The sequence below is a fragment of the Hyla sarda genome, chromosome 8 (genome assembly GCF_029499605.1).
Source record: "Hyla sarda isolate aHylSar1 chromosome 8, aHylSar1.hap1, whole genome shotgun sequence".
Lineage (NCBI taxonomy): Eukaryota > Metazoa > Chordata > Amphibia > Anura > Hylidae > Hyla > Hyla sarda.
In genome coordinates, this window is record NC_079196.1 from 200,160,339 (window position 1) to 200,182,722 (window position 22,384).

A 22,384-nucleotide genomic window follows, 5' to 3' on the forward strand; every position below is an offset into this window, starting at 1 on the left:
CCTCTGCAAAATGAAAGAAGCGATCTGATTGGTTGCTATGGGCAACTTTTCATTTGCACAGAATTTGATAAATCTCCCCCATTATGTGTACGTACATTAATGTGTTATTTATGCAGCGTTTATATTTATCGTTTAAAAAGTTGGCATTGTTGCTCATAACAACTTTAATTATTTCAGTTTAGAAAATTAGGCTGCTGTGTGTATGTGATGAGCTGGATGTAAATGTGCATGCATATAGTTTGTTTGTATATATGGGGTGTGTGTAAAAGTGTGCAGAATTGGCCCCCTCTGTGTGTGTGTGCCAAACTGGCTGTAAGATTCAAAAACTTTTTATATGTTGTACATCTTAGAAAAATATTAACCTTTCTAATATACTTGATTAAAAAGTTTTATCTCCTTTTTTCAGAAATCATGGCTTATTAAAACAATAAAATAAAATAAAAAAAAGACCACTAGGGGTCACCATACCATTCAGAACATAATTCTATACAGCTGCAGCATCATCATTGTCCCTGCTGAGGAAAGACGAGACTGAGGGGATATGATAGAAACTTTTAAGAACATAAAGGGAATCAAAACAGTAACGGGAGAAATTATATTTAAAAGAATAAAAACCACCACATTTTACATTAAAGGGGTACTCCGCTGGAAAACATTTTTTTAAATCAACTGGTGCCAGAAAAACAGATTTGTAAATTACTTCTATTTAAAAATCTTAAAGGGGTACTCTGCCCCTACACATCTTATCCCCTATCAAAAGCATAGGGGATATGAACTCTGATCGCAGGGGTCCCGCCACTGTGATCCCTGCGATCTCTCTGCAGCATCCGGCATTCATTTAGAATGTTGAGTGCGGGCGGCGGGGGTCATGATGTCACGCCAGGCCCCCCCAATGCAAGTCTATGGCAGGGGGGGGGGGGGTTGCTAGCCACGCCCCCTCCCATATTCTTACATTGAGGGGCATGGCCATGATGTCACGACCCAGCTCCAAGCATTCGGAACAAAATGCTCCACAGGAAGTTCTTTTCTTTTTGAATTTCTTTTCTGTCTTACCACAGTGCTCTCTACTGACACCTCTGTCCATGTCAGGAACTGTCCAGAGCAGAAGTAAATCCCTATAGCAAACCTATCCTGCTCTGGACAGTTCCTGACATGGACAGAGGTGTCAGCAGAGATCACTGTGGTCAGACAGAAAATAAATGTAAAAAGAAAACAACTTCCTGTCTAGTATACAGCAGCTGATAAGTACTGGAAGGATTAAGATTTTTAAATAGAAGTAATTTACAAATCTGTTTAACTTTCTGGCACCAGTTGATTTAAAAAAAATTGTTGTTTTCCACTGGAGTACCCCTTTAACCCCTTAACGACGCAGGACGTATATTTACGTCCTGCGCCGGCTCCCGCGATATGAAGCGGGATCGCGCCGCGATCCTGCATCATATCGCTTCGGTCCCGGCGCTCATCAACGGCCGGGACCCGCGGCTAATACCACACATCGTCGATCGCGGCGATGTGCGGTATTAACCCTTTAGAAGCGGCGGTCAAAGCTGACCGCCGCTTCTAAAGTGAAACTGAAAGTATCCCGGCTGCTCAGTCAGGCTGTTCGGGACCGCCGCGGTGAAATCACGGCGTCCCGACCAGCTGATCGGACACCGGGAGGGCCCTTACCTGCCTCCTCGGTGTCCAATGACCTGAGAATGACTGCTCCGTGCCTGAGATCCACGTTTTCTCCCATACCGTGGTTGACCACAGTTTTAGGTCCGGTTGTAAAAGCGCATACGGCGCAAAAATGAGCCGACCGGACCGAACGTTTCACTCCGGCCGGCTCATTGAAATGAATGACATACGGGAGCGCATACGAAGGCATACGGGAGCGCGAGGTTTTAGCTCCCCCCTGCCGTATGCGCTCCCGTATGGGAGAAAACGTAGTGTGAACCCAGCCTTATAGGTCCCTATGGGACCTATAACACTGCAAAAAAAATTTAAAAAAAAAATGTTAATAAAGGTCATTTAACCCCTTCCCTAATAAAAGTTTGAATCACCCCCCTTTTCCCATAAAAAAAATAAAACAGTGTAAAAAAATAAATAAATAAACATATGTGGTATCGCCGCGTGCGTAAATGTCCGAACTATAAAAATATATCATTAATTAAACCGCACGGTCAATGGCGTACGCGCAAAATAATTCCAAAGTCCAAAAAAGCGTATTTTGGTCACTTTTTATACCATTAAAAAAATGAATAAAAAGTGATCAAAAAGTCCGATCAAAACAAAAATCATACCAATAAAAACTTCAGATCACAGCGCAAAAAATGAGTCCTCATACCGCCCTGTACATGGAAAAATAAAAAAGTTTTAGGGGTCAGAAGATGACATTTTTAAACGTATAAATTTTCCTGCATGTAGTTATGATTTTTTCCAGAAGTGCGACAATATCAAACCTATATAAGTAGGGTATCATTTTAACCATATGGACTCACAGAATAATGATAAGGTGTAATTTTTACCGAAATATGCACTGCGTAGAAACGGAAGCCCCCAAAAGTTACAAAATGGCATTTTTTCTTCGATTTTGCCGCACAATTATTTTTTTTTTTCCGTTTCGCCGTGCATTTTTGGGTAAAATGACTAATGTCACTGCAAAGTAGAATTGGCGACGCAAAAAATAAGCCATAATATGGATTTTTAGGTGGAAAATTGAAAGGGTTATGATTTTTAAAAGGTAAGGAGGAAAAAACGAAAGTGCAAAAACGGAAAAACCCTGAGTCCTTAAGGGGTTAAAGGGGCATAGGTTTATACAGTAATACAGTCATGGCCATAAATGTTGGCACCCCTGAAATTTTTCTAGAAAATTAAGTATTTCTCACAGAAAAGGATTGCAGTAACACATGTTTTGCTATACACATGTTTATTCCCTTTGTGCGTATTGGAACTAAACCAAAAAAAGGTGGAAAAAAGCAAATTGGACATAATGTCACCAAACTCCAAAAATGGGCTGGAAAAAATTATTGGCACCCTTTCAAAATTGTGGAAAAATAAGATTGATTCAAGCATGTGATGCTCCTTTAAACTCACCTGGAGCAAGTAACAAGTGGGGGCAATATAAAAATCACACCTGAAAGCAGATAAAAAGGAGAGAAGTTCACTTAGTCTTTGCATTGTGTGTCTGTGTGTGCCACACTAAGCATGGACAACAGAAAGAGAAGAAGAGAAGAGAACTTGAGAACCAAAATTATGGAAAAATATCAACAATCTCAAGGTTACAAGTCCATCTCCAGAGATCTAGATATGCATTTTTCCACAGTGCACAACATTATCAAGAAGTTTCCCCGGATGGTGGATAAGCAGCCCCAAACAAGTTCCAAAGATATTCAAGCTGTCCTGCAGGCTCAGGGAGCATCAGTGTCAGCGCAAACTATCCGTTGACATTTAAATGAAATGAAACGCTATGGCAGGAGACCCAGGAGGACCCCACTGCTGACACAGAGACATAAAAAAGCAAGACTACATTTTGCCAAAATGAACTTGAGTAAGACAAAATCCTTCTGGGAAAACTTATTGTGGACAGATGTGACCAAGATAGAGCTTTTACCGAAAATGGAATGAGGCCTACAAAGAAAAGAACACAGTATCTACAGTGAAATATGGTGGAGGGTCAATGATGTTTTGGGGTTGTTTTGCTGCCTCTGGCACTGGGTGCCTTGAATGTGTACAAGGCATCATGAAATCTGAGGATTACCAATGAATTTTGGGTCGCACTATACAGCCCAGTGTCAGAAAGCTGGGTTTGCGTCAGAGATCTTGGGTCTTCCAGCAGGACAATGACCCCAAACATGTGTCAAAAAGCCCCCAGAAATGGATGGCAACAAAGTCCAGATCTAAATCCCATTGGACACCTGTGGAGAGATCTTAAAATTGCTGTTGGAAAAAGGCTCCTTCCAATAAGAGAGACCTGGAGCAGTTTGCAAAGGAAGAGTGGTCCAAAATTCCGGCTGAGAGGTGTAAGAAGCTTATTGATGGTTATAGGTAGCGACTGATTTCAGCTATTTTTTCCAAAGGATGTCCAACCCAATATTAAGTTAAGGGTGCCAATAATTTTGTCCAGCCCATTTTTGGAGTTTGGTGACATTATGTCCAATTTGCTTTTTTCCCTCCCTTTTTTGGTTTAGTTCCAATACACACAAAGGGGATAAACATGAGTATAGCAAAACATGTGTTACTGCAATCCTTTTCTGTGAGAAATACTTCTAGAAACATTTTAGGGGTTCCAACATTTACGGCCATGACTTTATCAGGCTGTTCCGACACTCCCGGTCCCTCTGCTAACCACTGGTTTCTGTGATGCGTCAACCCCAAAGGAACTGCCCATTCTGTCAATCAGTAACCACAGCAGTGACCCACCGGTGAGGACCAGAAGTGTTGGAACGGCAGCTGTGGGGGCTCAGGGCAGGTGAGTATGACTTTTTTTTAATGTCACCCAGACAATTTTTGATGGGGCTGGATTGCTTGCAGTCTCAAATTCTACATGTGATAATTCTCAGGACTCCTCTTGATCTATCTCCATCACTGCAAGGGTTAAAATGCTCTACATAGGAGGGTAACTAGTGAAGGCTTCTTCCTCGTCTTCGCTCTCCTCTAAACGTTTCCCCTCCGCACAGTGAGGATGGAAGTGATTTGTGCTGGGCCTCTCCATTCATATTTCATGTTTTCCCTGCAGCACAGCTGTTTACTGAGCTCAGCGGCTGCTTTGATGGAAATTGGCAGAGACAGCTACCAGCTAAGAGTAAATCAGAGGCTGCTTCCTATCTCCTACTGTTTGCAGTATGTGTCAGTATGCAGTCTATATTGGCTAGTGGGAGCTTGCACTGTGTGTCTGTACATTGTCATGGACCATAAGCACGGCCACTGTGTACAGGCATGCCTTGTATGTATTGGTAGTAAGCTGGAAATTAGGATATATATATTTTTTAAAGACGCATTTCGGAATAATTTTTTTTCTTATATAGTGCAGCATAGGCTATTATAAGAGAATAATGTGGGGGTTCTTGTGTATGCCTCTCGCTTACCTCTTTTTACTGATGTGGCAGGTGTATGAGATTGGCTCCTGGATTACAAATGGACAATGATGTAGGTTCTGTAATGCAGCCTACATTTCCCATGAATCCTCTGGCTTTGGCATTATTACTTCAATTACTTCACCTGGTCATTGCGCCAAATAAAAAAATAAATAAAAAAAAGTCTTTAACCCCTTAAGGACGGAGGGCATACCCGTATGCCCCCGTTTCAGAGTCCTTAAGGACTGAGGGCGTACAGGTATGCCCGTGGGAATTTCGGTCCCCGCCGCTAGCCATTCAGCAGGCATCCCGACACATTGCCGAGGGGGACACTCCCGCAAATCGACAGTCAATTCAGACAGGTCTCCGGTGACCCGGAAAATAAGGGGGATCGGGGCTGTCCAAGACACCCACGATCCCCTGAAGGGATAGAAGTGAGGTGGCACCCCTCCTATCCCTGCTATTGGTCGGGGGGTTAAAGTTCGATTCCCCCTTTCTGCCCACCCACAGTATTTTGGGGCAGAACGGAGGAACTTTCCTGTGACCGTCGCTGGAAATCACTTACCATCAGTGGCGGCTGCAACTGGCGACAGCGGGCGGCAATGACGTGCAGCTGGCTCCTTGGTGCAGACTACGGAAGCCGGTGAGTTGCCTAGCAACATCTGGAGGGCCACAGTTTGGAGACTTCTATACAGTGGTCTCTTAACTGTAGCCCTCCAGATGTTGCAAAACTACAACTCCCAGCATGCCCAAACAACTGTTTGCTTTTTTGCGTCGTGTTCTGAAGTTTTTAGCGGTACCATTTTTGTATTGATCAGACTTTTTGATCGCTTTTTATTCATTTTTTCATGATATAAAAAGTGACCAAAAATACACTATTTTGGACTTTGGAATTTTTTTGCGCGTACGCCATTGACCGTGCGGTTTAATTAATTAATTATGTATTTTTATAATTAGGATATTTCTGCACGCGGCGATACCACATATGTTTATTTTTATTTACACAGTTTTTTTTTTTTAAATGGGAAAAAACTTTTATTAGGGAAGGGGTTAAATGATCTTTATTCACCTTTTTTTTTTGCAGTGTTATAGCTCCCATAGGGACCTATAACACTGCACACACTGATCTTTTACATTGATCAATGGTTTCTCATAGGAAACCATTGATCGATGATTCTGCCGCTTGACTGCTCATGCCTGGATCTCAGGCACTGAGCAGTCACTCGGCAATCGGACACCAGGAGGCAGGTAGGAGACCCTCCTCGTGTCTAACAGCTGTTCGCGATGCTGCATTCCTGAACAGCTCCCTGAGCTAACCGGCAAGTTTTAGTTTCACTTAGATGCGGCAATCAACTTTGAACGCTGTGTCTAAAGGGTTAATAGCGCGCAGCACCGCGATCAGTGCTGCGCGCTATTAGCCACAGGCCCCGGCCTTTATTAGAGGCCGGGCCCGACCCGCTATGACGCCGTGGCCCCGAGTTATAGAACGGGAGCGGATTACGTCATGGGTCCTTAAGGGAGTTGGATGGGAAAATGAAAAAAAAAAATTTTTTACTAAAATGCTGGTGTTACCCTAAATTTTTCATTTTCACAACCGAAAATAGGGAAAAAAAGCCCCCCAAAATTTGTAACCCCAGTTCTTCTGAGTAAGAACATACCCCATATGTTGATGTAAAGAGAAATCCAAAAAAGAAATGCATTTCCTCTGATGTCGTGACCACAGTGCTCTCTGCTGACCTCTGCTGTCCATTTTAGGAACCGTCCAGAGCAGGAGAAAATCCCCATAGCAAACATATGTTGCTCTGGACAGTTCCTAAAATGGACAGCAGAGGTCAGCAGAGAGCACTGTGGTCATGACATCAGAGGAAATGCATTTCTTTTTTGGATTTCTCTTTAGTATACAGCCCCTAAAAGTACTGGAAGGATTAAGATTTTAATAGAATTAATTTACAAATCTGTTTAACTTTCTGGCACCAGTTGACAAAAAATAAATAAATAATAAAGTTTTCCACAGGAGTACCCCTTTAACCTCTTAAGGACCCAGGACGTACCTGTACGTCCTGAGTCCGCTCTCGTTCTATAACGCGGGTCGGGTCCGGCCTCTAACAACGGCTGGGACCCGTGGCTAATAGCGCGCGGCACTGATCCCAGTGTCGTGCGCTATTAACCCTTTGGATGCTGCATTCAAAGTTGATCGCCGTGTCTAAAGGGAAACTAAACTAATGCCGTTTAGCTCAGGGGGCTGTTCGGGATGTCCGTGGTGAAATCGCGGCATCCCGAACAGCTGTAGGACACGAGGAGGGTCCCCTTACGTGCCTCCTGGTGTCCGATCGCCGAATGGGAGCTATAACACAGCAAAAAAACAAGTGAAAAAAAAAAAGTTAATAAAGATCATTTAACCCCTTCCCTAATAAAAGTTTGAATCTCCCCCCTATTCCCATTAAAAAATAAAACTGTGTAAATAAAAATAAACATATGTGGTATCGCCGCATGCAGAAATGTCCGAATGATAAAAATATCCCACTAATTAAACCGCACGGTCAATGGCGTACGCGCAAAAAAGTCAGAAATTGCGTATTTTTGGTCACTTTTTATATAATGAAAAAATGAATAAAGAGCGATCAATAAGTCCAATCAATACAAAAATGGTACCGCTAAAAACTTCAGATCACGGCGCAAAAAAATGAGTCCTCATACCACCCCTTATACGGAAAAATGTTTAAGTTATAGGGGTCAGAAGATGACAATTTTAAACGTATAAATTTTCTTGCATGTAGTTATGATTTTTTCCAGAAGTACGACAAAATCAAATCTATATAAGTAGGGGATCATTTTAACCGTATGGACCTACAGAATAAAAAGAATGTGTCAGTTTTACCGAATTTACTGCGTAGAAACAAAAGCCCCCAAAACTGTAATTTTTTCTTCAATTTTGTTGCACAAAGATTTTTTTTCCCGTTTCGCCACAGAATTTTGGGTAAAATTACTGATGTCATCACAAAGTAGAATTGGTGGCGCTAAAAATAAGCCATTATATGGATTTTTAGGTGCAAAATTGAAAGAATTTAGTTTTTTCCTCCTTATCTTTAAAAAAAAATCATAAGTGCAAAAACGGAAAAACCCCGGGTCCTTAAGGGTTAAGGACGCAGGGTTTTCCCATTTTTGCATTTTCATTTTTTCCTCATCACCTTCTAAAATTCATAACGCTTTAAATTTTGCACCCAAAATTCCATATGATGGCTTATTTTTTGCACCACCGATTCTACTTTGCAGTGACATTAGTCATTTTTCCAAAAATCAAAGCCATTGACCGTGCTTAGCTAACAATATATTTTTATAATTAGGAAATTTACGCACGTGGCGATACCACATCTTTATTTTTATTTACACAGTTTTTTTTTTTTTTATGGGAAAAGGGGGGTGATCCAAACTTTTATTAGGGGAGAGGTTAAATGATCTTTATTAACTTTTTTTTTTGCAATGTTCTAGCTCCCATAGGGGCCTATAACACTGCACACACTGATCTTTTACACTGATCCCTGCAAAGCCATAGCTTTGCATTGATCAGTGTTATAGGTGGTCAATTGCTCAAGCCTGCTTTATATACCGGAACAGGGCGCAGGGCGTACAAGTATGCTCTGCATCCTTAAGAGGTTAAAGGGGAACTCCGGGGGAATTTTTTTTTTCTTTCTTCAAATCAACTGGTGCCAGAAAGTAAAAAAGATTCGTAAATTATGTCTATTTAAAAATCTTAATCCTTCCAGCTGCTGTATACTACAGAAGAAGTTATTTTCTTTTTGAGTTTCTTTTCTGTCTGACCACAGCGCTCTCTGCTGACACCTCTGTTCATGTCAGGAACTGTCCAGAGCAGCAACGGTTTTTCTATGGGGATTTTCTCCTGCTCTGGACAGTTCCTGACATGGACAGAGGTGGCAGCAGAGAGCACTGTGGTTAGACACAAAACTACAAAAAGTTGTGGTTAGACACAAAACTACAACTCCCAGTGGAGGACCACAGTTTGAAGACACTGGTATAGGGGTGAATAGCTGATTGGTAAGGCCACCACTACTCATGAAAACGGTGGCCAATCCTCCCCCGATGAATGGAGCGGCACAGAGTTGTTTCAGATTTGTCAGCTGCACATCCATAAATCAAATCTTCTTTTCCACCACATCCCAGAGGCATCATTCCTCCAGTCTTCCATTGTTTAGTTTTGGTGCCTGTGTGAATTGTAGCCTCAGTTTTCTGTTCTTAGCTGACAAGAGTGGCACTCAGTGTGGTCTTCTGCTGTTGTAGCCTATCTGCTTCAGCACAGTAACTTTGTGGGAGTCAGACTGGTGAACACATGACCAAGTTAGAGTAAGGGTACATTCCCACACGGCGTATTTGCTGCTGCGTATTTTTTTTCTCTGTTGAAGTCAATGGGTAGGAAAATACGCAGCAGCAAATACGCAGCAAAATACGCTGTGTGGGAACGTACCCTAATGAAACAAAAAATGTCAGATGGAGGACGCTAACTTTCTTCGCCTTATTTGGAATTTCTCTTACATTCAGATGTTCGGAGACAGATTATTGAGGTTATTGAGAAAAGGGACAACATTAAGATTGAAGGGGACCCAAATCGGCTAATCCTTGGGGAAGTTGGGGAATCTGCTAATAAGAAAAGCCTAATTATACTATTTGCCTATGCGAAGCTGCTGATAGTCAGGAAATGGTTCGATAGTAATGCTCCACAGGTACAACATTGGTTGGCTCTAATACATTAATGGCCCTTATTTACTAAGAGTGTTGTGTAGGTTTCTTTGTGGGTTTTAATTCCCTACAATTTATTTCCCACGGTATTTACGAAGCTTTCCCTACATTTTCCACTGTCCCTACACTTTGCTTTTTTTTTACACATCTTCTGATCTGTGGGGTTTTCCTCAGCTCAAATCCACCACATTTTATGTGGAAACCTTAGTAAATATGTTGGGTTTTTGTGAATATATTGGGTTTGGAACACGCCCCTTTTTTGTGACTACACCCCCTTTTCCTGGCGACCACGCCCCTTTTTCGGGTTTTCTCTGCAAAATGGAGAGTTCGTCTGGGTTTTTTCAATTCTGGTGCAAAGTCTGGCGCAGACAGAATTTCTTGTGCAATGCAACAGAATCTGGCGCACAACCCCACAGAACATGTCGGGTTTGCAATAGTAAATGAGGGCCAAGGTACGCAATTATGAAAAGATACAGGCAAAGAAATCAAGGAGGAAGGCCAAGTAATGAAACGTATAGATGCAACTGTGTTGGAATAAAAAAAAAAAAAATTAAAAAAGCGCTCTACGACTAGTGATGGTAAGTGTGCACAATGGGGGAGATTTATCAAAACCTGTGCAGAGGAAGAGTGGTGCAGTTGCCCATAGCAACCAATCAGATCGCTTCTTTCATTTTCCACAGGCCTCTTTAGAGGCCTGTGGAAAATGAAAGAAGCGATCTGATTGGTTGCTATGGGCAACTGCACCACTCTTCCTCTGCACAGGTTTTGATAAATCTCCCCCATTATGGGCAAAAACAACCCGTCAATTTGGAGAGCTGCGTCAGAGAGGTCATGTGTGTCTTCCAGTAGCAAAATCTGGAGCGTGAAATACGCAGTGTATATGCGATGTGTGACCCTACCCTTAAAGGGATACTCTGGAGGAAAAAAAGGTTTTCAAATCAACTTGTGCCAGAAAGTTATGCAGATTTGTAAATTACTTCTATCTAAAAATCTTAAAGGGGTACTCCACTTCTCAGCATCATAGCCCCGCCCCCTCATGAGGACACGCCCCACCCCCTCAATGCAAGTCTATGGGAGGCGGCGTGACTGCTGTCACACCCCCTCCTATAGACTTGCATTGAGGGGAGCATGACGTCACGAGGGGGCGGAGCTATGAGGTCACGAGCTCCCGGCTCCGGCTCCAGCGTTCGGAACAGTTTTTTCCAAACACTGAGCAGTGCAGTACCCCTTTAATCCTTCCAGTACTTATGAACTGCTGTATACTACAGAGGAAGTTGTGTTGATCTTTCCAGTCTGACCACAGCGCTCTCTGGTACTGTCCGGAGCAGAAGTGAATCCCTATAGCAAACTTCTCCTGCTCTGGACAGTCCCTGACACAGACAGAGGTGTCAGCAGAGAGCACTGTGGTCAGACTGGAAAGAACTACACAACTTCCTCTGGAGCATACAGCAGCTGAAAAGTACTGTGAGGTTTAAGATTTTTAAATAGAAGTAATTAACAAATCTGTATAACTTTTGGGCACCAGTTGATCTAAAAATGTTTTTTCATCTGTAGTACCCCTTTAAGTGGAACATTAGGATGTCACTTCCAAATTTCACAGCCGAGTCATGTGCAGTCTTTTGCTCTTTAGACCAGGTGCATGCACTGGAAAGGACATTTTTTTGAGGGAGATTTTATTGCTTATTCATTGCAGATTTCACCATGCTAGATCAATGGCGAAAATCTGCATTTGTAATTGCCATGCTGCAGATTTTACAGTCTGCATTGCAGGTCAATTTTTATGCAGGAAAACGGCTTTTAGCAAATGTACTCACATGCAGCAGATTGTACCTCTGCAAATATGTAGGAAAAACTTGCAGAAATTTTTAGTATGTAGAGATAATGGTGGGGGGGGGGGGGGGGGGGGGTATTCATGAAAAGTGGTGAACATCTTTTTATTCCATTAATTCATGTTGTGGAAACTGTTAGTTGGTATGCAGTTATTTTTGTTGGTGGTGATTTGCGCTCTTTTGGGTGCTTTGAGCCAAAGTATGCAACTTTTCCGTAAAGTCCCAGTTTCAGAAATTCCTGACCACTGCAAAAATACAACTAAAAACACGTCTACCACAGCAAGAAACAAAAAAGCACGTAAAAAAAAGTTGCAACGGGGGGGGGGGCAAGCATGTGAGGGGGAAACAGAGCGACTTTGGAGCTCCGTCCCACGGCTGCGAATTGGGGAGAAAATACACCGCACACATGGGAACGAGACGGTCCGGGAGGTACCGCAAACATCAGGGACTGTCCCAACCACCTGGGGTGCCCATTTCAAACTTTTTCAGCCCGCTACAGGAGCAGGACGGGCCGCGCAGAGAGATGGCGGGCCATTCCAAGATGGCGCGGGCACCTCAGCCCGAGGCAGCCCCCGCCCACCTACCTCCTCGCGCCGACAAGAAGAAGAGCTCCGGAGATCCTGGCGCACGGCCTAATCCTCTCCCGGCACTGCTGAATCTCCCGAGGAGGGCACCGCTGGGGAGACACCTCCCCATCAACCCCGGAGCACAGCGGGGCAGCCCCGAGGTCCTCTCCACAGGGCCCCGGTCCAGAGGACCCATTCGACGCTGGAGCGACGGAGAGCGGCTGCGCACCTTCACTCCCGCCAGCGCTGCAGAACGAACAGCTGCGGCCTCCTCTCTCTCCACCAGGGGGACAGGCCGGGCACCCGAAGGGACTCAAGGACATACTGCAGGCCTCTATGCAGGCCAGCAGCCACAGACCACCCCCTTCCCATCGATCATGCCTGTGGGGAGGGCCCCGTCCCCGGCGAACCTCCAACCTGTCAAAGAGGACCTGTCCGCCTTACAGGAGAGGGTTGGAGCCTTGGAGACCTTTAAATCCTTAAATCCTCAGTCCTTGAAACTATCACTTACTTGCAATCTACTGTTCGTTCCCATACTCATATCCACCAGGCTTTTGCCGACCACCTGGACGATATTGAAAACAGAAACCGCCGTAACAATGTGAGACTGAGGGGACTCCCTGAGGCCACCCACAACCAAGACCTCCTCCCGACGGTCACTGGTATTTTCAATATGATATTGGGTCGACCCCCGGACTCCTCCATTGAAATTGACAGGGTCCACAGAGCCCTGCGAGCACAGAGTACTGACCCGACTCGCCCGAGGGATGTAATCTGCAGAATTCACCGCTATACTCTGAAGGAACAATTGATGTTAAAGGTGCGCCAGAGAGGAGACTTTGATTTTGACGGCGCTAATATACAGATATATCCGGATTTATCTAGGCGTACCCTGCGCCAAAGGGCTCTGCTGCGGCCTCTACTCAGACTCCTTCAAGACCGCCAGATAGCCTACCGCTGGGGCTTTCCATTCGCCCTGCATGTATCTGCTGGTGGCACTACAGCGACTCTGCAATCCCCAAGTGACCTGCCACGGTTTCTGGAAATGCTAAATCTGCCGCCACTGGATCTCCCTAACTGGACTGATTTCCTGCAAGACCCTTATCCTCCTGCACCATCGAGTACTAACCCGCAGAGACAGGCGGTCAGGCGCCCACACCCGGACTGGCCGATGCCCCAGAGACAGCGCAGACCGAGGCGACATTCGGATGGACTTTCCACTGAATCCTAACTACCATGTTCATCTCGCAGTAGCCTCCAGCTCTGTTCTGTAGTGTCTCCAGGACTTAGCTATATCATGCCCCAGCTTTCCCCTCCCTGGGACGCTCTGTGGTTATTGTTCCCGCTGATCCACATTTTTCCGTTTTTTCTCCCCCCCTTAGTTATTTAATTCGTGCCTGGCCTTGTCGGGTTTCTCCATTTGACCCCATGGCTCCATCACTGTTATTTGTTTGCTCACTGATTAGTCTAGACTGTTTTGTCCTCCATACTTGCTTTATTGCCTACCCCGATTTAGGGCGGGCGCGCGTTCTGTGTGCCCTTTTTGCAGACGGTTTTTCTGCATATAGATTCCCCTTGCAAGCTCTCTTGCCTTTTTATTTACACCGTTTAAGTAAGTAAGTAAGTAAGTAACAATACTGTTCGGGCTTTCTCGATAATACATTGAGCGAAAGCTCGACACCAACCACTGATGTTATTATCTCTAGATGCTGAGAAGGCATTTGATCGGGTGAACTGGGGGTTCATGGAAGCCCCACTGGCACAAATTGGCCTAGGCCCCCTAATGCTAGGTAGAATTGGAGCACTATACAAGAACCCCAGTGCCCAGATTAAAATGAATGGGTCTCTCTCTTCCCCAGTCCTTATTCGCAACGGCACGAGGCAGGGGTGCCCGCTCTCTCCCATACTGTACGTGCTATGTATGGAACATCTATTGATCGCCTTGAGGAACGACCCCGCTATTAGGGGCTTCCAGGTGGGGGACAGCGAGCACCTCTGCTCGGCTTTTGCGGATGACTTATTGCTTTATCTCCCCTCACCCACTACCTCCCTGCCGGCCCTTAACGACGCCCTTCGCATATACTCCTATTTTAGTAACCACCGAGTGAACATGGACAAGAGTGTAGCTATGAACGTATCCCTTCCCATGGCAGAGTTGTCGGAAGTCCGCCGAGCGCACCCCTTTAAATGGACTCCCACTTCCATTAATTACCTGGGGGTACAAGTCCCCGCTGACTTGAATAATACGTACTCCCTTAATCTACTGCCCCTACTGACGACCATAGAGAGAGACCTGACCAAATGGTCCAAGGGAACCTTTTTCTGGCTGGGCAGGGCGAACATTCTGAAAATGAATGTGTTGCCCCGCTTACTGTACCTGTTCCAGGCCATTCCCCTAGCGCTACCCTTAGCCTTCTTTCACAAGGTGGATTCCCTGATCCGCTCATTCGTTTGGGCGGGGCGACCGTCGAGAACGGCCAGGAAGATACTGACCAGACGGAAGCAGTCGGGAGGACTGGCAGTCCCCGACTGCAGAGCCTATTATGTAACAGCCTCGTTGGCGCGCTTTTTGGATCTTTTTCACGGTCGCTCCACCAAACGATGGGTGGAGGTAGAGTTGGCTGGCTTAGATTTTGAGATTATATCTATCCCCTGGTTGCCTTCCCATGCACTCTCATCATGGGACCTTCAGGGACTCCCCTGGGTTTCCAGAGAATTAGTGACAGTTTTCGGGAGGTACCTACACAACACTTCCCTCTTTTCTCCTGATGGACCCCTAGTACCCATATTGAACAATCCCAGTTTCCCTCCGGGAACATCCCGTTCCTCCTTTTTGGGCCTCACACACCCACCCTCTTTGCCTTTGCAGGGACTACTAGAGGGGACTCTGCTCCGCCCATATGTAGATTTGGTCCCCCCACCCCTCCGTACCATGGCTAGATACTTCCAATATCTACAACTCAAACACTTTATAGAGACAGAGGGAAGGCACTTACGTCTGAACAGACACCTGCACCCTTTTGAAAAGTTATGCACATCACCCTCGCCGACTATTAGACCTGTGTCTCAACTATATGGCCTCCTTCTGGAAGAAGCGGCCGGCACTTTACTGACCTACACAGGGGCCTGGGAGAGGGAATTGCATACCACGATTGCCCCGTCGGATTGGACAACAGCCTTTACCATGTGCCATAAATTTTCTATATCATGCAGATCCCAGGAGACTAACTTCAAACTCCTATCTAGGTGGTACAGGGTGCCCGCAGTTTTACATAGGATATACCCTGCAACGTCAGATCTATGCTGGCGATGTGGGACTGAGATCGGTACCATGTCCCACTTATGGTGGTCGTGCTCTGGCCTCTCTCCCTTTTGGGCAGTGGTGGTGTCCCGCATTGAGACTGTCTCAGGAATACTATTCCAGAATGACCCGAAAGTGCTACTCCTGTCCATACTCCCGGTGACCCGCAGAAACCCATCCAGACTCCTAGATAATTTCCTCCTGATGGCTGCTCGCACGGTTATACCCAGAAAGTGGAAAAACGTACATCCCCCTACTCTTACTGACTGGTACTCAGAAGTCCTTTTTATATGCCGTATGGAAGAGCTGATGGCGGATTCCTCGGGACGCACTGATAAATTTGCTGCAATATGGCAACCCTGGCTGTCCTTCCTAGACACACCCCTGTATAGGACAGGATGACATCTCTGTCCTTGCCCTCACCTCCTTTCCCACCTTCCCCCCCCCCCCCCCACCATGACTCAGCCCGGAGACTGCCTCCCCCACCCCCCACCACGACTACCTGACTGATCTGCCCTTATACATTTTGACGCACCCCGATGGTGAAGCTTTAGATGGTGGATGGTGGGTCTGCTGTGGAGCGCGGCCGGAGACTCTCAGGTTGGTGCTGCCTCTACTTTCTGTTTTCCTCCTTTATCTTCTATTTCCCTTTCAATTTCTTTCCTTCACACTGGTCTTCTGACATACTCTATGACCTACTTTAGTTTCTCTTAATTTTGGTTTACTGTTGACCTGTTTTAGATAGGATGGTTAACGTGTTCAGCTGGCTCCTCCTTTTCTATTAGTATTACCTCACATAGTCAACATCTGAGCCTCACGAGAGCTCATTTCTGCGACCAGAATCTCGAGCCGCTGTTCATATTGTTTACATTTCTTGTTTTTGATTGTCTCTGTGACTTATAACTACAACTACCTGCATTTTTTGTACTTATCTTCTGACTTTTAAATAAAACCTATTTGAATAATAATAAAAAAAAAAAGTTTCAGAAATTGCACTGCGCCAAAACATTTAGACAAATTTACCCAGGAAAACCTGAGTAAAAGGCTTCATAAATACCCCCCCCCCCCCAAATTACCCCATACGCTGGTATAGGTAATCACTATGGGGGACATTTATCATTGATGTCTTTGGAAATTGTATTTTGAAGTGTTTCTTTTTTTTTTGCTTTGGTTTTGTTTATGTGCAACACATGTATCATACTATTAATAAATAAATAGATAAATCACAATACATCACTTCAGAACAACATTTTGTATGTTTCCTCCTCACCGCTGAGACTTTTCTGCTCAAAAAGTCACAGTTGCAACTTTTTGTGAGACATTTTAAAAGAGCTCTCCAAAGGCAGTTTTGTGAGCCAGGTCTGACCTAGCTTAGGTTTGCGACTTTTTGGAGGGGTTTGCGATTTATTTATTTTTTTATGCCCATGTGCAACATTCGCCCTTCATAAATTCATACCCACTGCAAAGTGAAAACTGAAAGTTGCTTAGGTAAGGCTGGGTCCACACTACGTTTTGTCCCATACGGGAGCGCATACGGCAGGGGGGAGCTAAAAGCTCGCGCTCCCGTATGTTACCGTATGCGCTCCCGTATGCCATTCATTTCAATGAGCCGACCGGAGTGAAACGTTCGGTCCGGTCGGCTCATTTTTGCGCCGTATGCGCTTTTACAACCGGACCTAAAACTGTGGTCAACCACGGTTTTAGGTCCGGTTGTAAAAGCGCATACGGCGCAAAAATGAGCCGACCGGACCGAACGTTTCACTCTGGTCGGCTCATTGAAATGAATGACATACGGGAGCGCGAGCTTTTAGCTCCCTCCTGCCGTATGCGCTCCCGTATGGGACAAAACGTAGTGTGGACCCAGCCTAAGGCTGGTTGGTACTTTTTGCGTACCCACGGAAGTCACAAAAAAAAGTGCTTAGGCACACGTGCAACATTTTGGCCCAGATTTATCAAAGAATGTCTACAGTAGAGCTATTTTCTCATGTTTATTTGGGTGGTGGGTTTGACTAGCGTGCATCTTATTTATCAAGAAGGTGCAGCAGGATGATGAATTTTGCGCAGCTCTACTGTGGGGGGAAAAGCTCTACCACATACACTTTTTCTAGACGCTTGTGAGGGAGGGAAGTAGACACTTTCCCGGGTCCTGATTTTGGCAGGTTAGGTGTTTTTACTTTCACAGAGCTGCCGGGACATTTTTACTTGCATTTTAGACACTACAATCAAATTTTATTGTGGTGTCTAAGGGGTTAAAGCCGGGTATCACCGTGATCGGTGATGTCTGGCATTAGAGATGGGTCCTGGTGGCAGATAGTCACCAGGACCACCCAGCTATGACCTGCACTCAGCTCCTGAGCACGTGTCATAGAAGGGGAGTGGGACGCTGTTGTCCACAAGAGGTTAAAGGTTGAATTGCGGAAGGTAGAAGTGATTCTCACGCCTACTGGTAGGTGGTGTAGCTTTGCGCCTAAATAAGTACCTTTGCGCACAAAATAACGACTTTTGACAAAAGTGGCAAATGATAAATACGTGACCACTGCATGGTCAAAAAGACAAAATTCTACGGGTAGGTAAAAAGAGTGAAACTGTCTATATCAAAAGACGCATAAAAGTCGCTAAATATGCTGCTTGCGCCTGAACTGCGCCAAAACATAAACAAAAAAAATGCTCTAAAAGCAATGATAAATCTCCCCCTATGTGTTCCCGGTGTAAGCACAAAAATAGCTCTAAATGCAGTGATAAATCTCCCCTTATAGGGCTGTATTACAGATCTGCTGGCACTCCTTGCGCTGCTTTGTGGCACCACCATGAGGCAACATACGCTTACCTAAAACAGTGTTTCCCAACCGAGGGGCCTCCAGCTGTTGCAAACCTACAACTCCCAATAGTTTTCATTAAAAATGTTCTACACTTTTAGTGCATACAGCTCCTTTGCCGATCAGTGGGGGAGATTTATGAAAACCTGTCAAGAGGATAAAGTTGCCCAGTTGCCCATAGCAACCAATCACATCGCTTCTTTCATTTTTAACAAGGCCTCTGCAAAATGAAAGAAGTGATCTGATTGGTTGCTATGGGCAACTGGGCAACTTTCCTTTGCACAGGTTTTGATAAATCTCCCCCATTGTGTCTCAATGGTTACAGACTACAGATAAACGCTCTGTAGTCAGATTCTACAGTCATATTCATGATCTCCTTCTTGCTTATATACATGCACAATATATCAATATCAATATGGAGGGTACAGATGGAGGAGAGAGTACACACAGGCCTTTTTTTTTGTTACCATGGAGACAATAGATCTCTATAGGAGCTGTTGAGTACATGGGAACATTTTAACCAAAACTAGTTGTTTTATATTCTATTTTAAATGCAATAAAGCAGGGATCCCATAATGCAAGTCCCAGAATGAATGGATAGCCAATGGGCATGTTGGAAATAGTAGATTCTCAATAGCTGGAGAGCAACAGGATAGGTTAGTGTTTTTCAACCAGGGTGCCTCCAGTTGTTGCAAAACTACAAATCCCAGCATGCCCAGACAGCCAAAGGCTGTCTGGGCATGCTAGGAGTTGTAGTTTTGCCACAGCTGGAGGCACTCTGATCGTGAAACACTGGAAAAGGTGATAAGTGTCAGATCATGGCAGGGGGTCCAACTTCTGGGACTCCCCAGGATATCCAGAACAGGCACCAGAGTTGCACCACAGGACAGATTGTTAAGTTACGCATGAGTGCCGCTACTCTATTCATATTCTGTGGAGCTGCCAAAAATAGCCAAACGCTGTCTTTGGCTATCTCCACCTGCTCCATAGACAATTGATAGAAAGACAGGGCACATGCTTGGCTTGTCGCTATATTAGGTACGATTCAGGAGCACAGGGGGTCCTGTGGATAGGGGATAAGGGTTTTACATTGGAAATACCCCTTTAATGCACTCCATTCAGTATCACACATACATGTGGGAAATGCCTAGCTGAGATAGGGCATTTGGACACTACAGAATATCTGGATGGACATAGGGGCGGGACTGACCGACCAGTCCGTTCGGACGTGGTCTGAGGGCCCGGCCGGGTAAAGGGCCCACCGCTACTGTGGATCTGGGACACTTGTCCTGACACCCCAGGCAGGCTAACACTGCTTCTTCAGCTGTATGCGTGGCTCATGCGCACAGCTGAAAAGCCTCCTTTCTGTGTGAGCCTACGCAAAGAGGAGAAGTGACCTCCGCCAGCAAGCAGTGGAGGCGCCGATGACGTCACTCATCGGCGCCTGCACTGTGGAGGCTGAAGAACATGACGGGAGGTAAAGATGAAGAGATTGCTGCGTGGGACAGGTGAGTATATGTGTTTTTTTTATTATTATTATTTCAACTTGGAGGGGCATCACATTAAGGGGGCAGTCAGGCATAGGGGCAGCCAGGTTTAAGGGAGGGGGCAGCTAGATTAATGTGATGCCCCCTCCCTTAAACCTGGCTGCCCCTATGCCTGGCTGCCCCCCCCCCCATACCTGGCTGCACATCCCGCCATATACCTGATTCCCCCCACATATACCTGGCTGCCCCATATACCTGGCTGCCTAACCTGGCCCCCCCCCCCCACACACATAAAAACTGGCTGCCTAACCTGGCCCCCCTCCTCATATACCTGGCTGCCTAACCTGGCCCCCCTCCTCATATACCTGGCTGCCTAACCTGGCCCCATATACCTGGCTGCCTAACCTGGCCCCCCTCCTCATATACCTGGCTGCCTAACCTGGCCCCCATATTTCTGGCTACTTAGTTAGCTACCTACTTGACCTTTTCTGTGCAGAACACCAAGGGGGGTGTGAGGAATATTCGTGTGCCCTGGACGATTTTGCGTCCTCCCCTCAGCTCCACAACGGGTGACACCAACCCTAGCAACCAATGGCGTTGCTAGGGTTAGTGTTAAAAAATGATGTCACCCCATACATACCTCCCCAAAGTAATCCTATAGCCCATTGTGAAGGACGCCAGTGGTGTAGTGTGCTGCGGCAAATTTTTTCCAGTATAATAATCAAATATGCCAATTGCCATGTATTAGGAAAGTGTAAAACTACAGCTCACAGTATGACCTTAGTAGTGGTAAGGTTATGCTGGGAGTTTTTGTTTCACTCATCATAACTGCAGAACTCACAAGTGACTTCAGCTCTAATGGAACATAGTGAGGAGAATACACAATGATATCAGTGACTACAGGTGACGTCTTCTCTATAGTGAGGAGAATACACAATGATATCAGTGACTACAGGTGACGTCTTCTCTATAGTGAGGAGAATACACAATGATATCAGTGACTACAGGTGACATCTTCTCTATAGTAAGGAGAATACACAATGATATCAGTGATTACAGGTGACGTCTTCTCTATAGTGAGGAGAATACACAATAATATCAGTGACTACAAGTGACGTCTTCTCTATAGTGAGGAGAATACACAATGACATCAGTGACTACAGGTGACGTCTTCTTTTATAGTGAGGAGAATACACAATATCAGTGGCTACAGGTGAGGTCTTCTCTATAGTGAGAAGAATACACAATGATATCAGTGATTACAGGTGACGTCTTCTCTATAGTGAGGAGAATACACAATGATATCAGTGACTACAGGTGACGTCTTCTCTATAGTGAGGAGAATACACAATGATATCAGTGATTACAGGTGACATCTTCTCTATAGTCTTTCCTTACCTAAATCAGCTGATACATACCGCCATGACTTGCTCCAGCTAAATCTTCTCTCAGACTGTGCAGAACTTGATGCCCAGATGGCTCCTCACTTTGTCAGTACATTCTGATCCTCTATATGAAAACAATAATTAATATGTGACAGTGATGTCACAGTACAGGGATAATACACACAGTGATGTCACAGTACAGGGATAATACACACAGTGATGTCACAGTACAGGGATAATATACACAGTGATGTCACAGTACAGGGATAATACACAGTGATGTCACAGTACAGGGATAATACACAGTGATGTCACAGTACAGGGATAATACACACAGTGATGTCACAGTACAGGGATAATACACACAGTGATGTCACAGTACAGGATAATACACACAGTGATGTCACAGTACAGGATAATATACACAGTGATGTCACAGTACAGGGATAATATACACAGTGATGTCACAGTACAGGGATAATACACACAGTGATGTCACAGTACAGGGATAATACACACAGTGATGTCACAGTACAGGGATAATATACATAGTGATGTCACAGTACAGGGATAATATACACAGTGATGTCACAGTACAGGGATAATATACACAGTGATGTCACAGTACAGGGATAATATACACAGTGATGTCACAGTACAGAGATAATATACACAGTGATGTCACAGTACAGGGGAAATATACACAGTGATGTCACAGTACAGGGATAATACACACAGTGATGTCACAGTACAGGGATAATATACACAGTGATGTCACAGTACAGGGGAAATATACACAGTGATGTCACAGTACAGGGATAATACACACAGTGATGTCACAGTACAGGGATAATATACACAGTGATGTCACAGTACAGAGATAATACACACAGTGATGTTACAGTACAGGGGAAATATACACAGTACTGGTTTAATATGCAATTACAGAACTGTACAGGATTAAAATTCACAATTGGGGGGGGGGGTGAGGATTGGCAGGGGTCAGGACACAGTATTTATAGTGTTACCTATGTAACCTGCTTGTCATGCCATTATCCACTGTTCTCCTGCACTCTGGTTCTTCCTTTGGCCCCAGCAGGTCTCCATATGAATCTGTGATCACATGACCAGCAGGGGGAGGAGCTGAGCTGGAGGCCGACATCGCTGTGTGTATGGCAGTGTTTCCAAAGCAGG

At 45.1% G+C, this 22,384-nt stretch overlaps 2 protein-coding genes across 7 annotated transcripts in view; one reads left to right on the forward strand and one right to left on the reverse strand.

Annotated features, from left to right (window-relative positions):
* Positions 1-21,294, reverse strand: part of TEDC2 (tubulin epsilon and delta complex 2) — a 206,158-nt gene extending 184,864 nt beyond the window's left edge. The window contains exon 1 of the mRNA XM_056533680.1: positions 21,224-21,294. The gene's annotated coding sequence lies outside the window, so the exon portion shown is untranslated. The remainder of the gene's footprint in view (positions 1-21,223) is intronic.
* LOC130283916 (ankyrin repeat and fibronectin type-III domain-containing protein 1-like) overlaps positions 1-22,384 on the forward strand; it is a 443,479-nt gene that overhangs the window by 70,937 nt on the left and 350,158 nt on the right. The window lies entirely within an intron of this gene.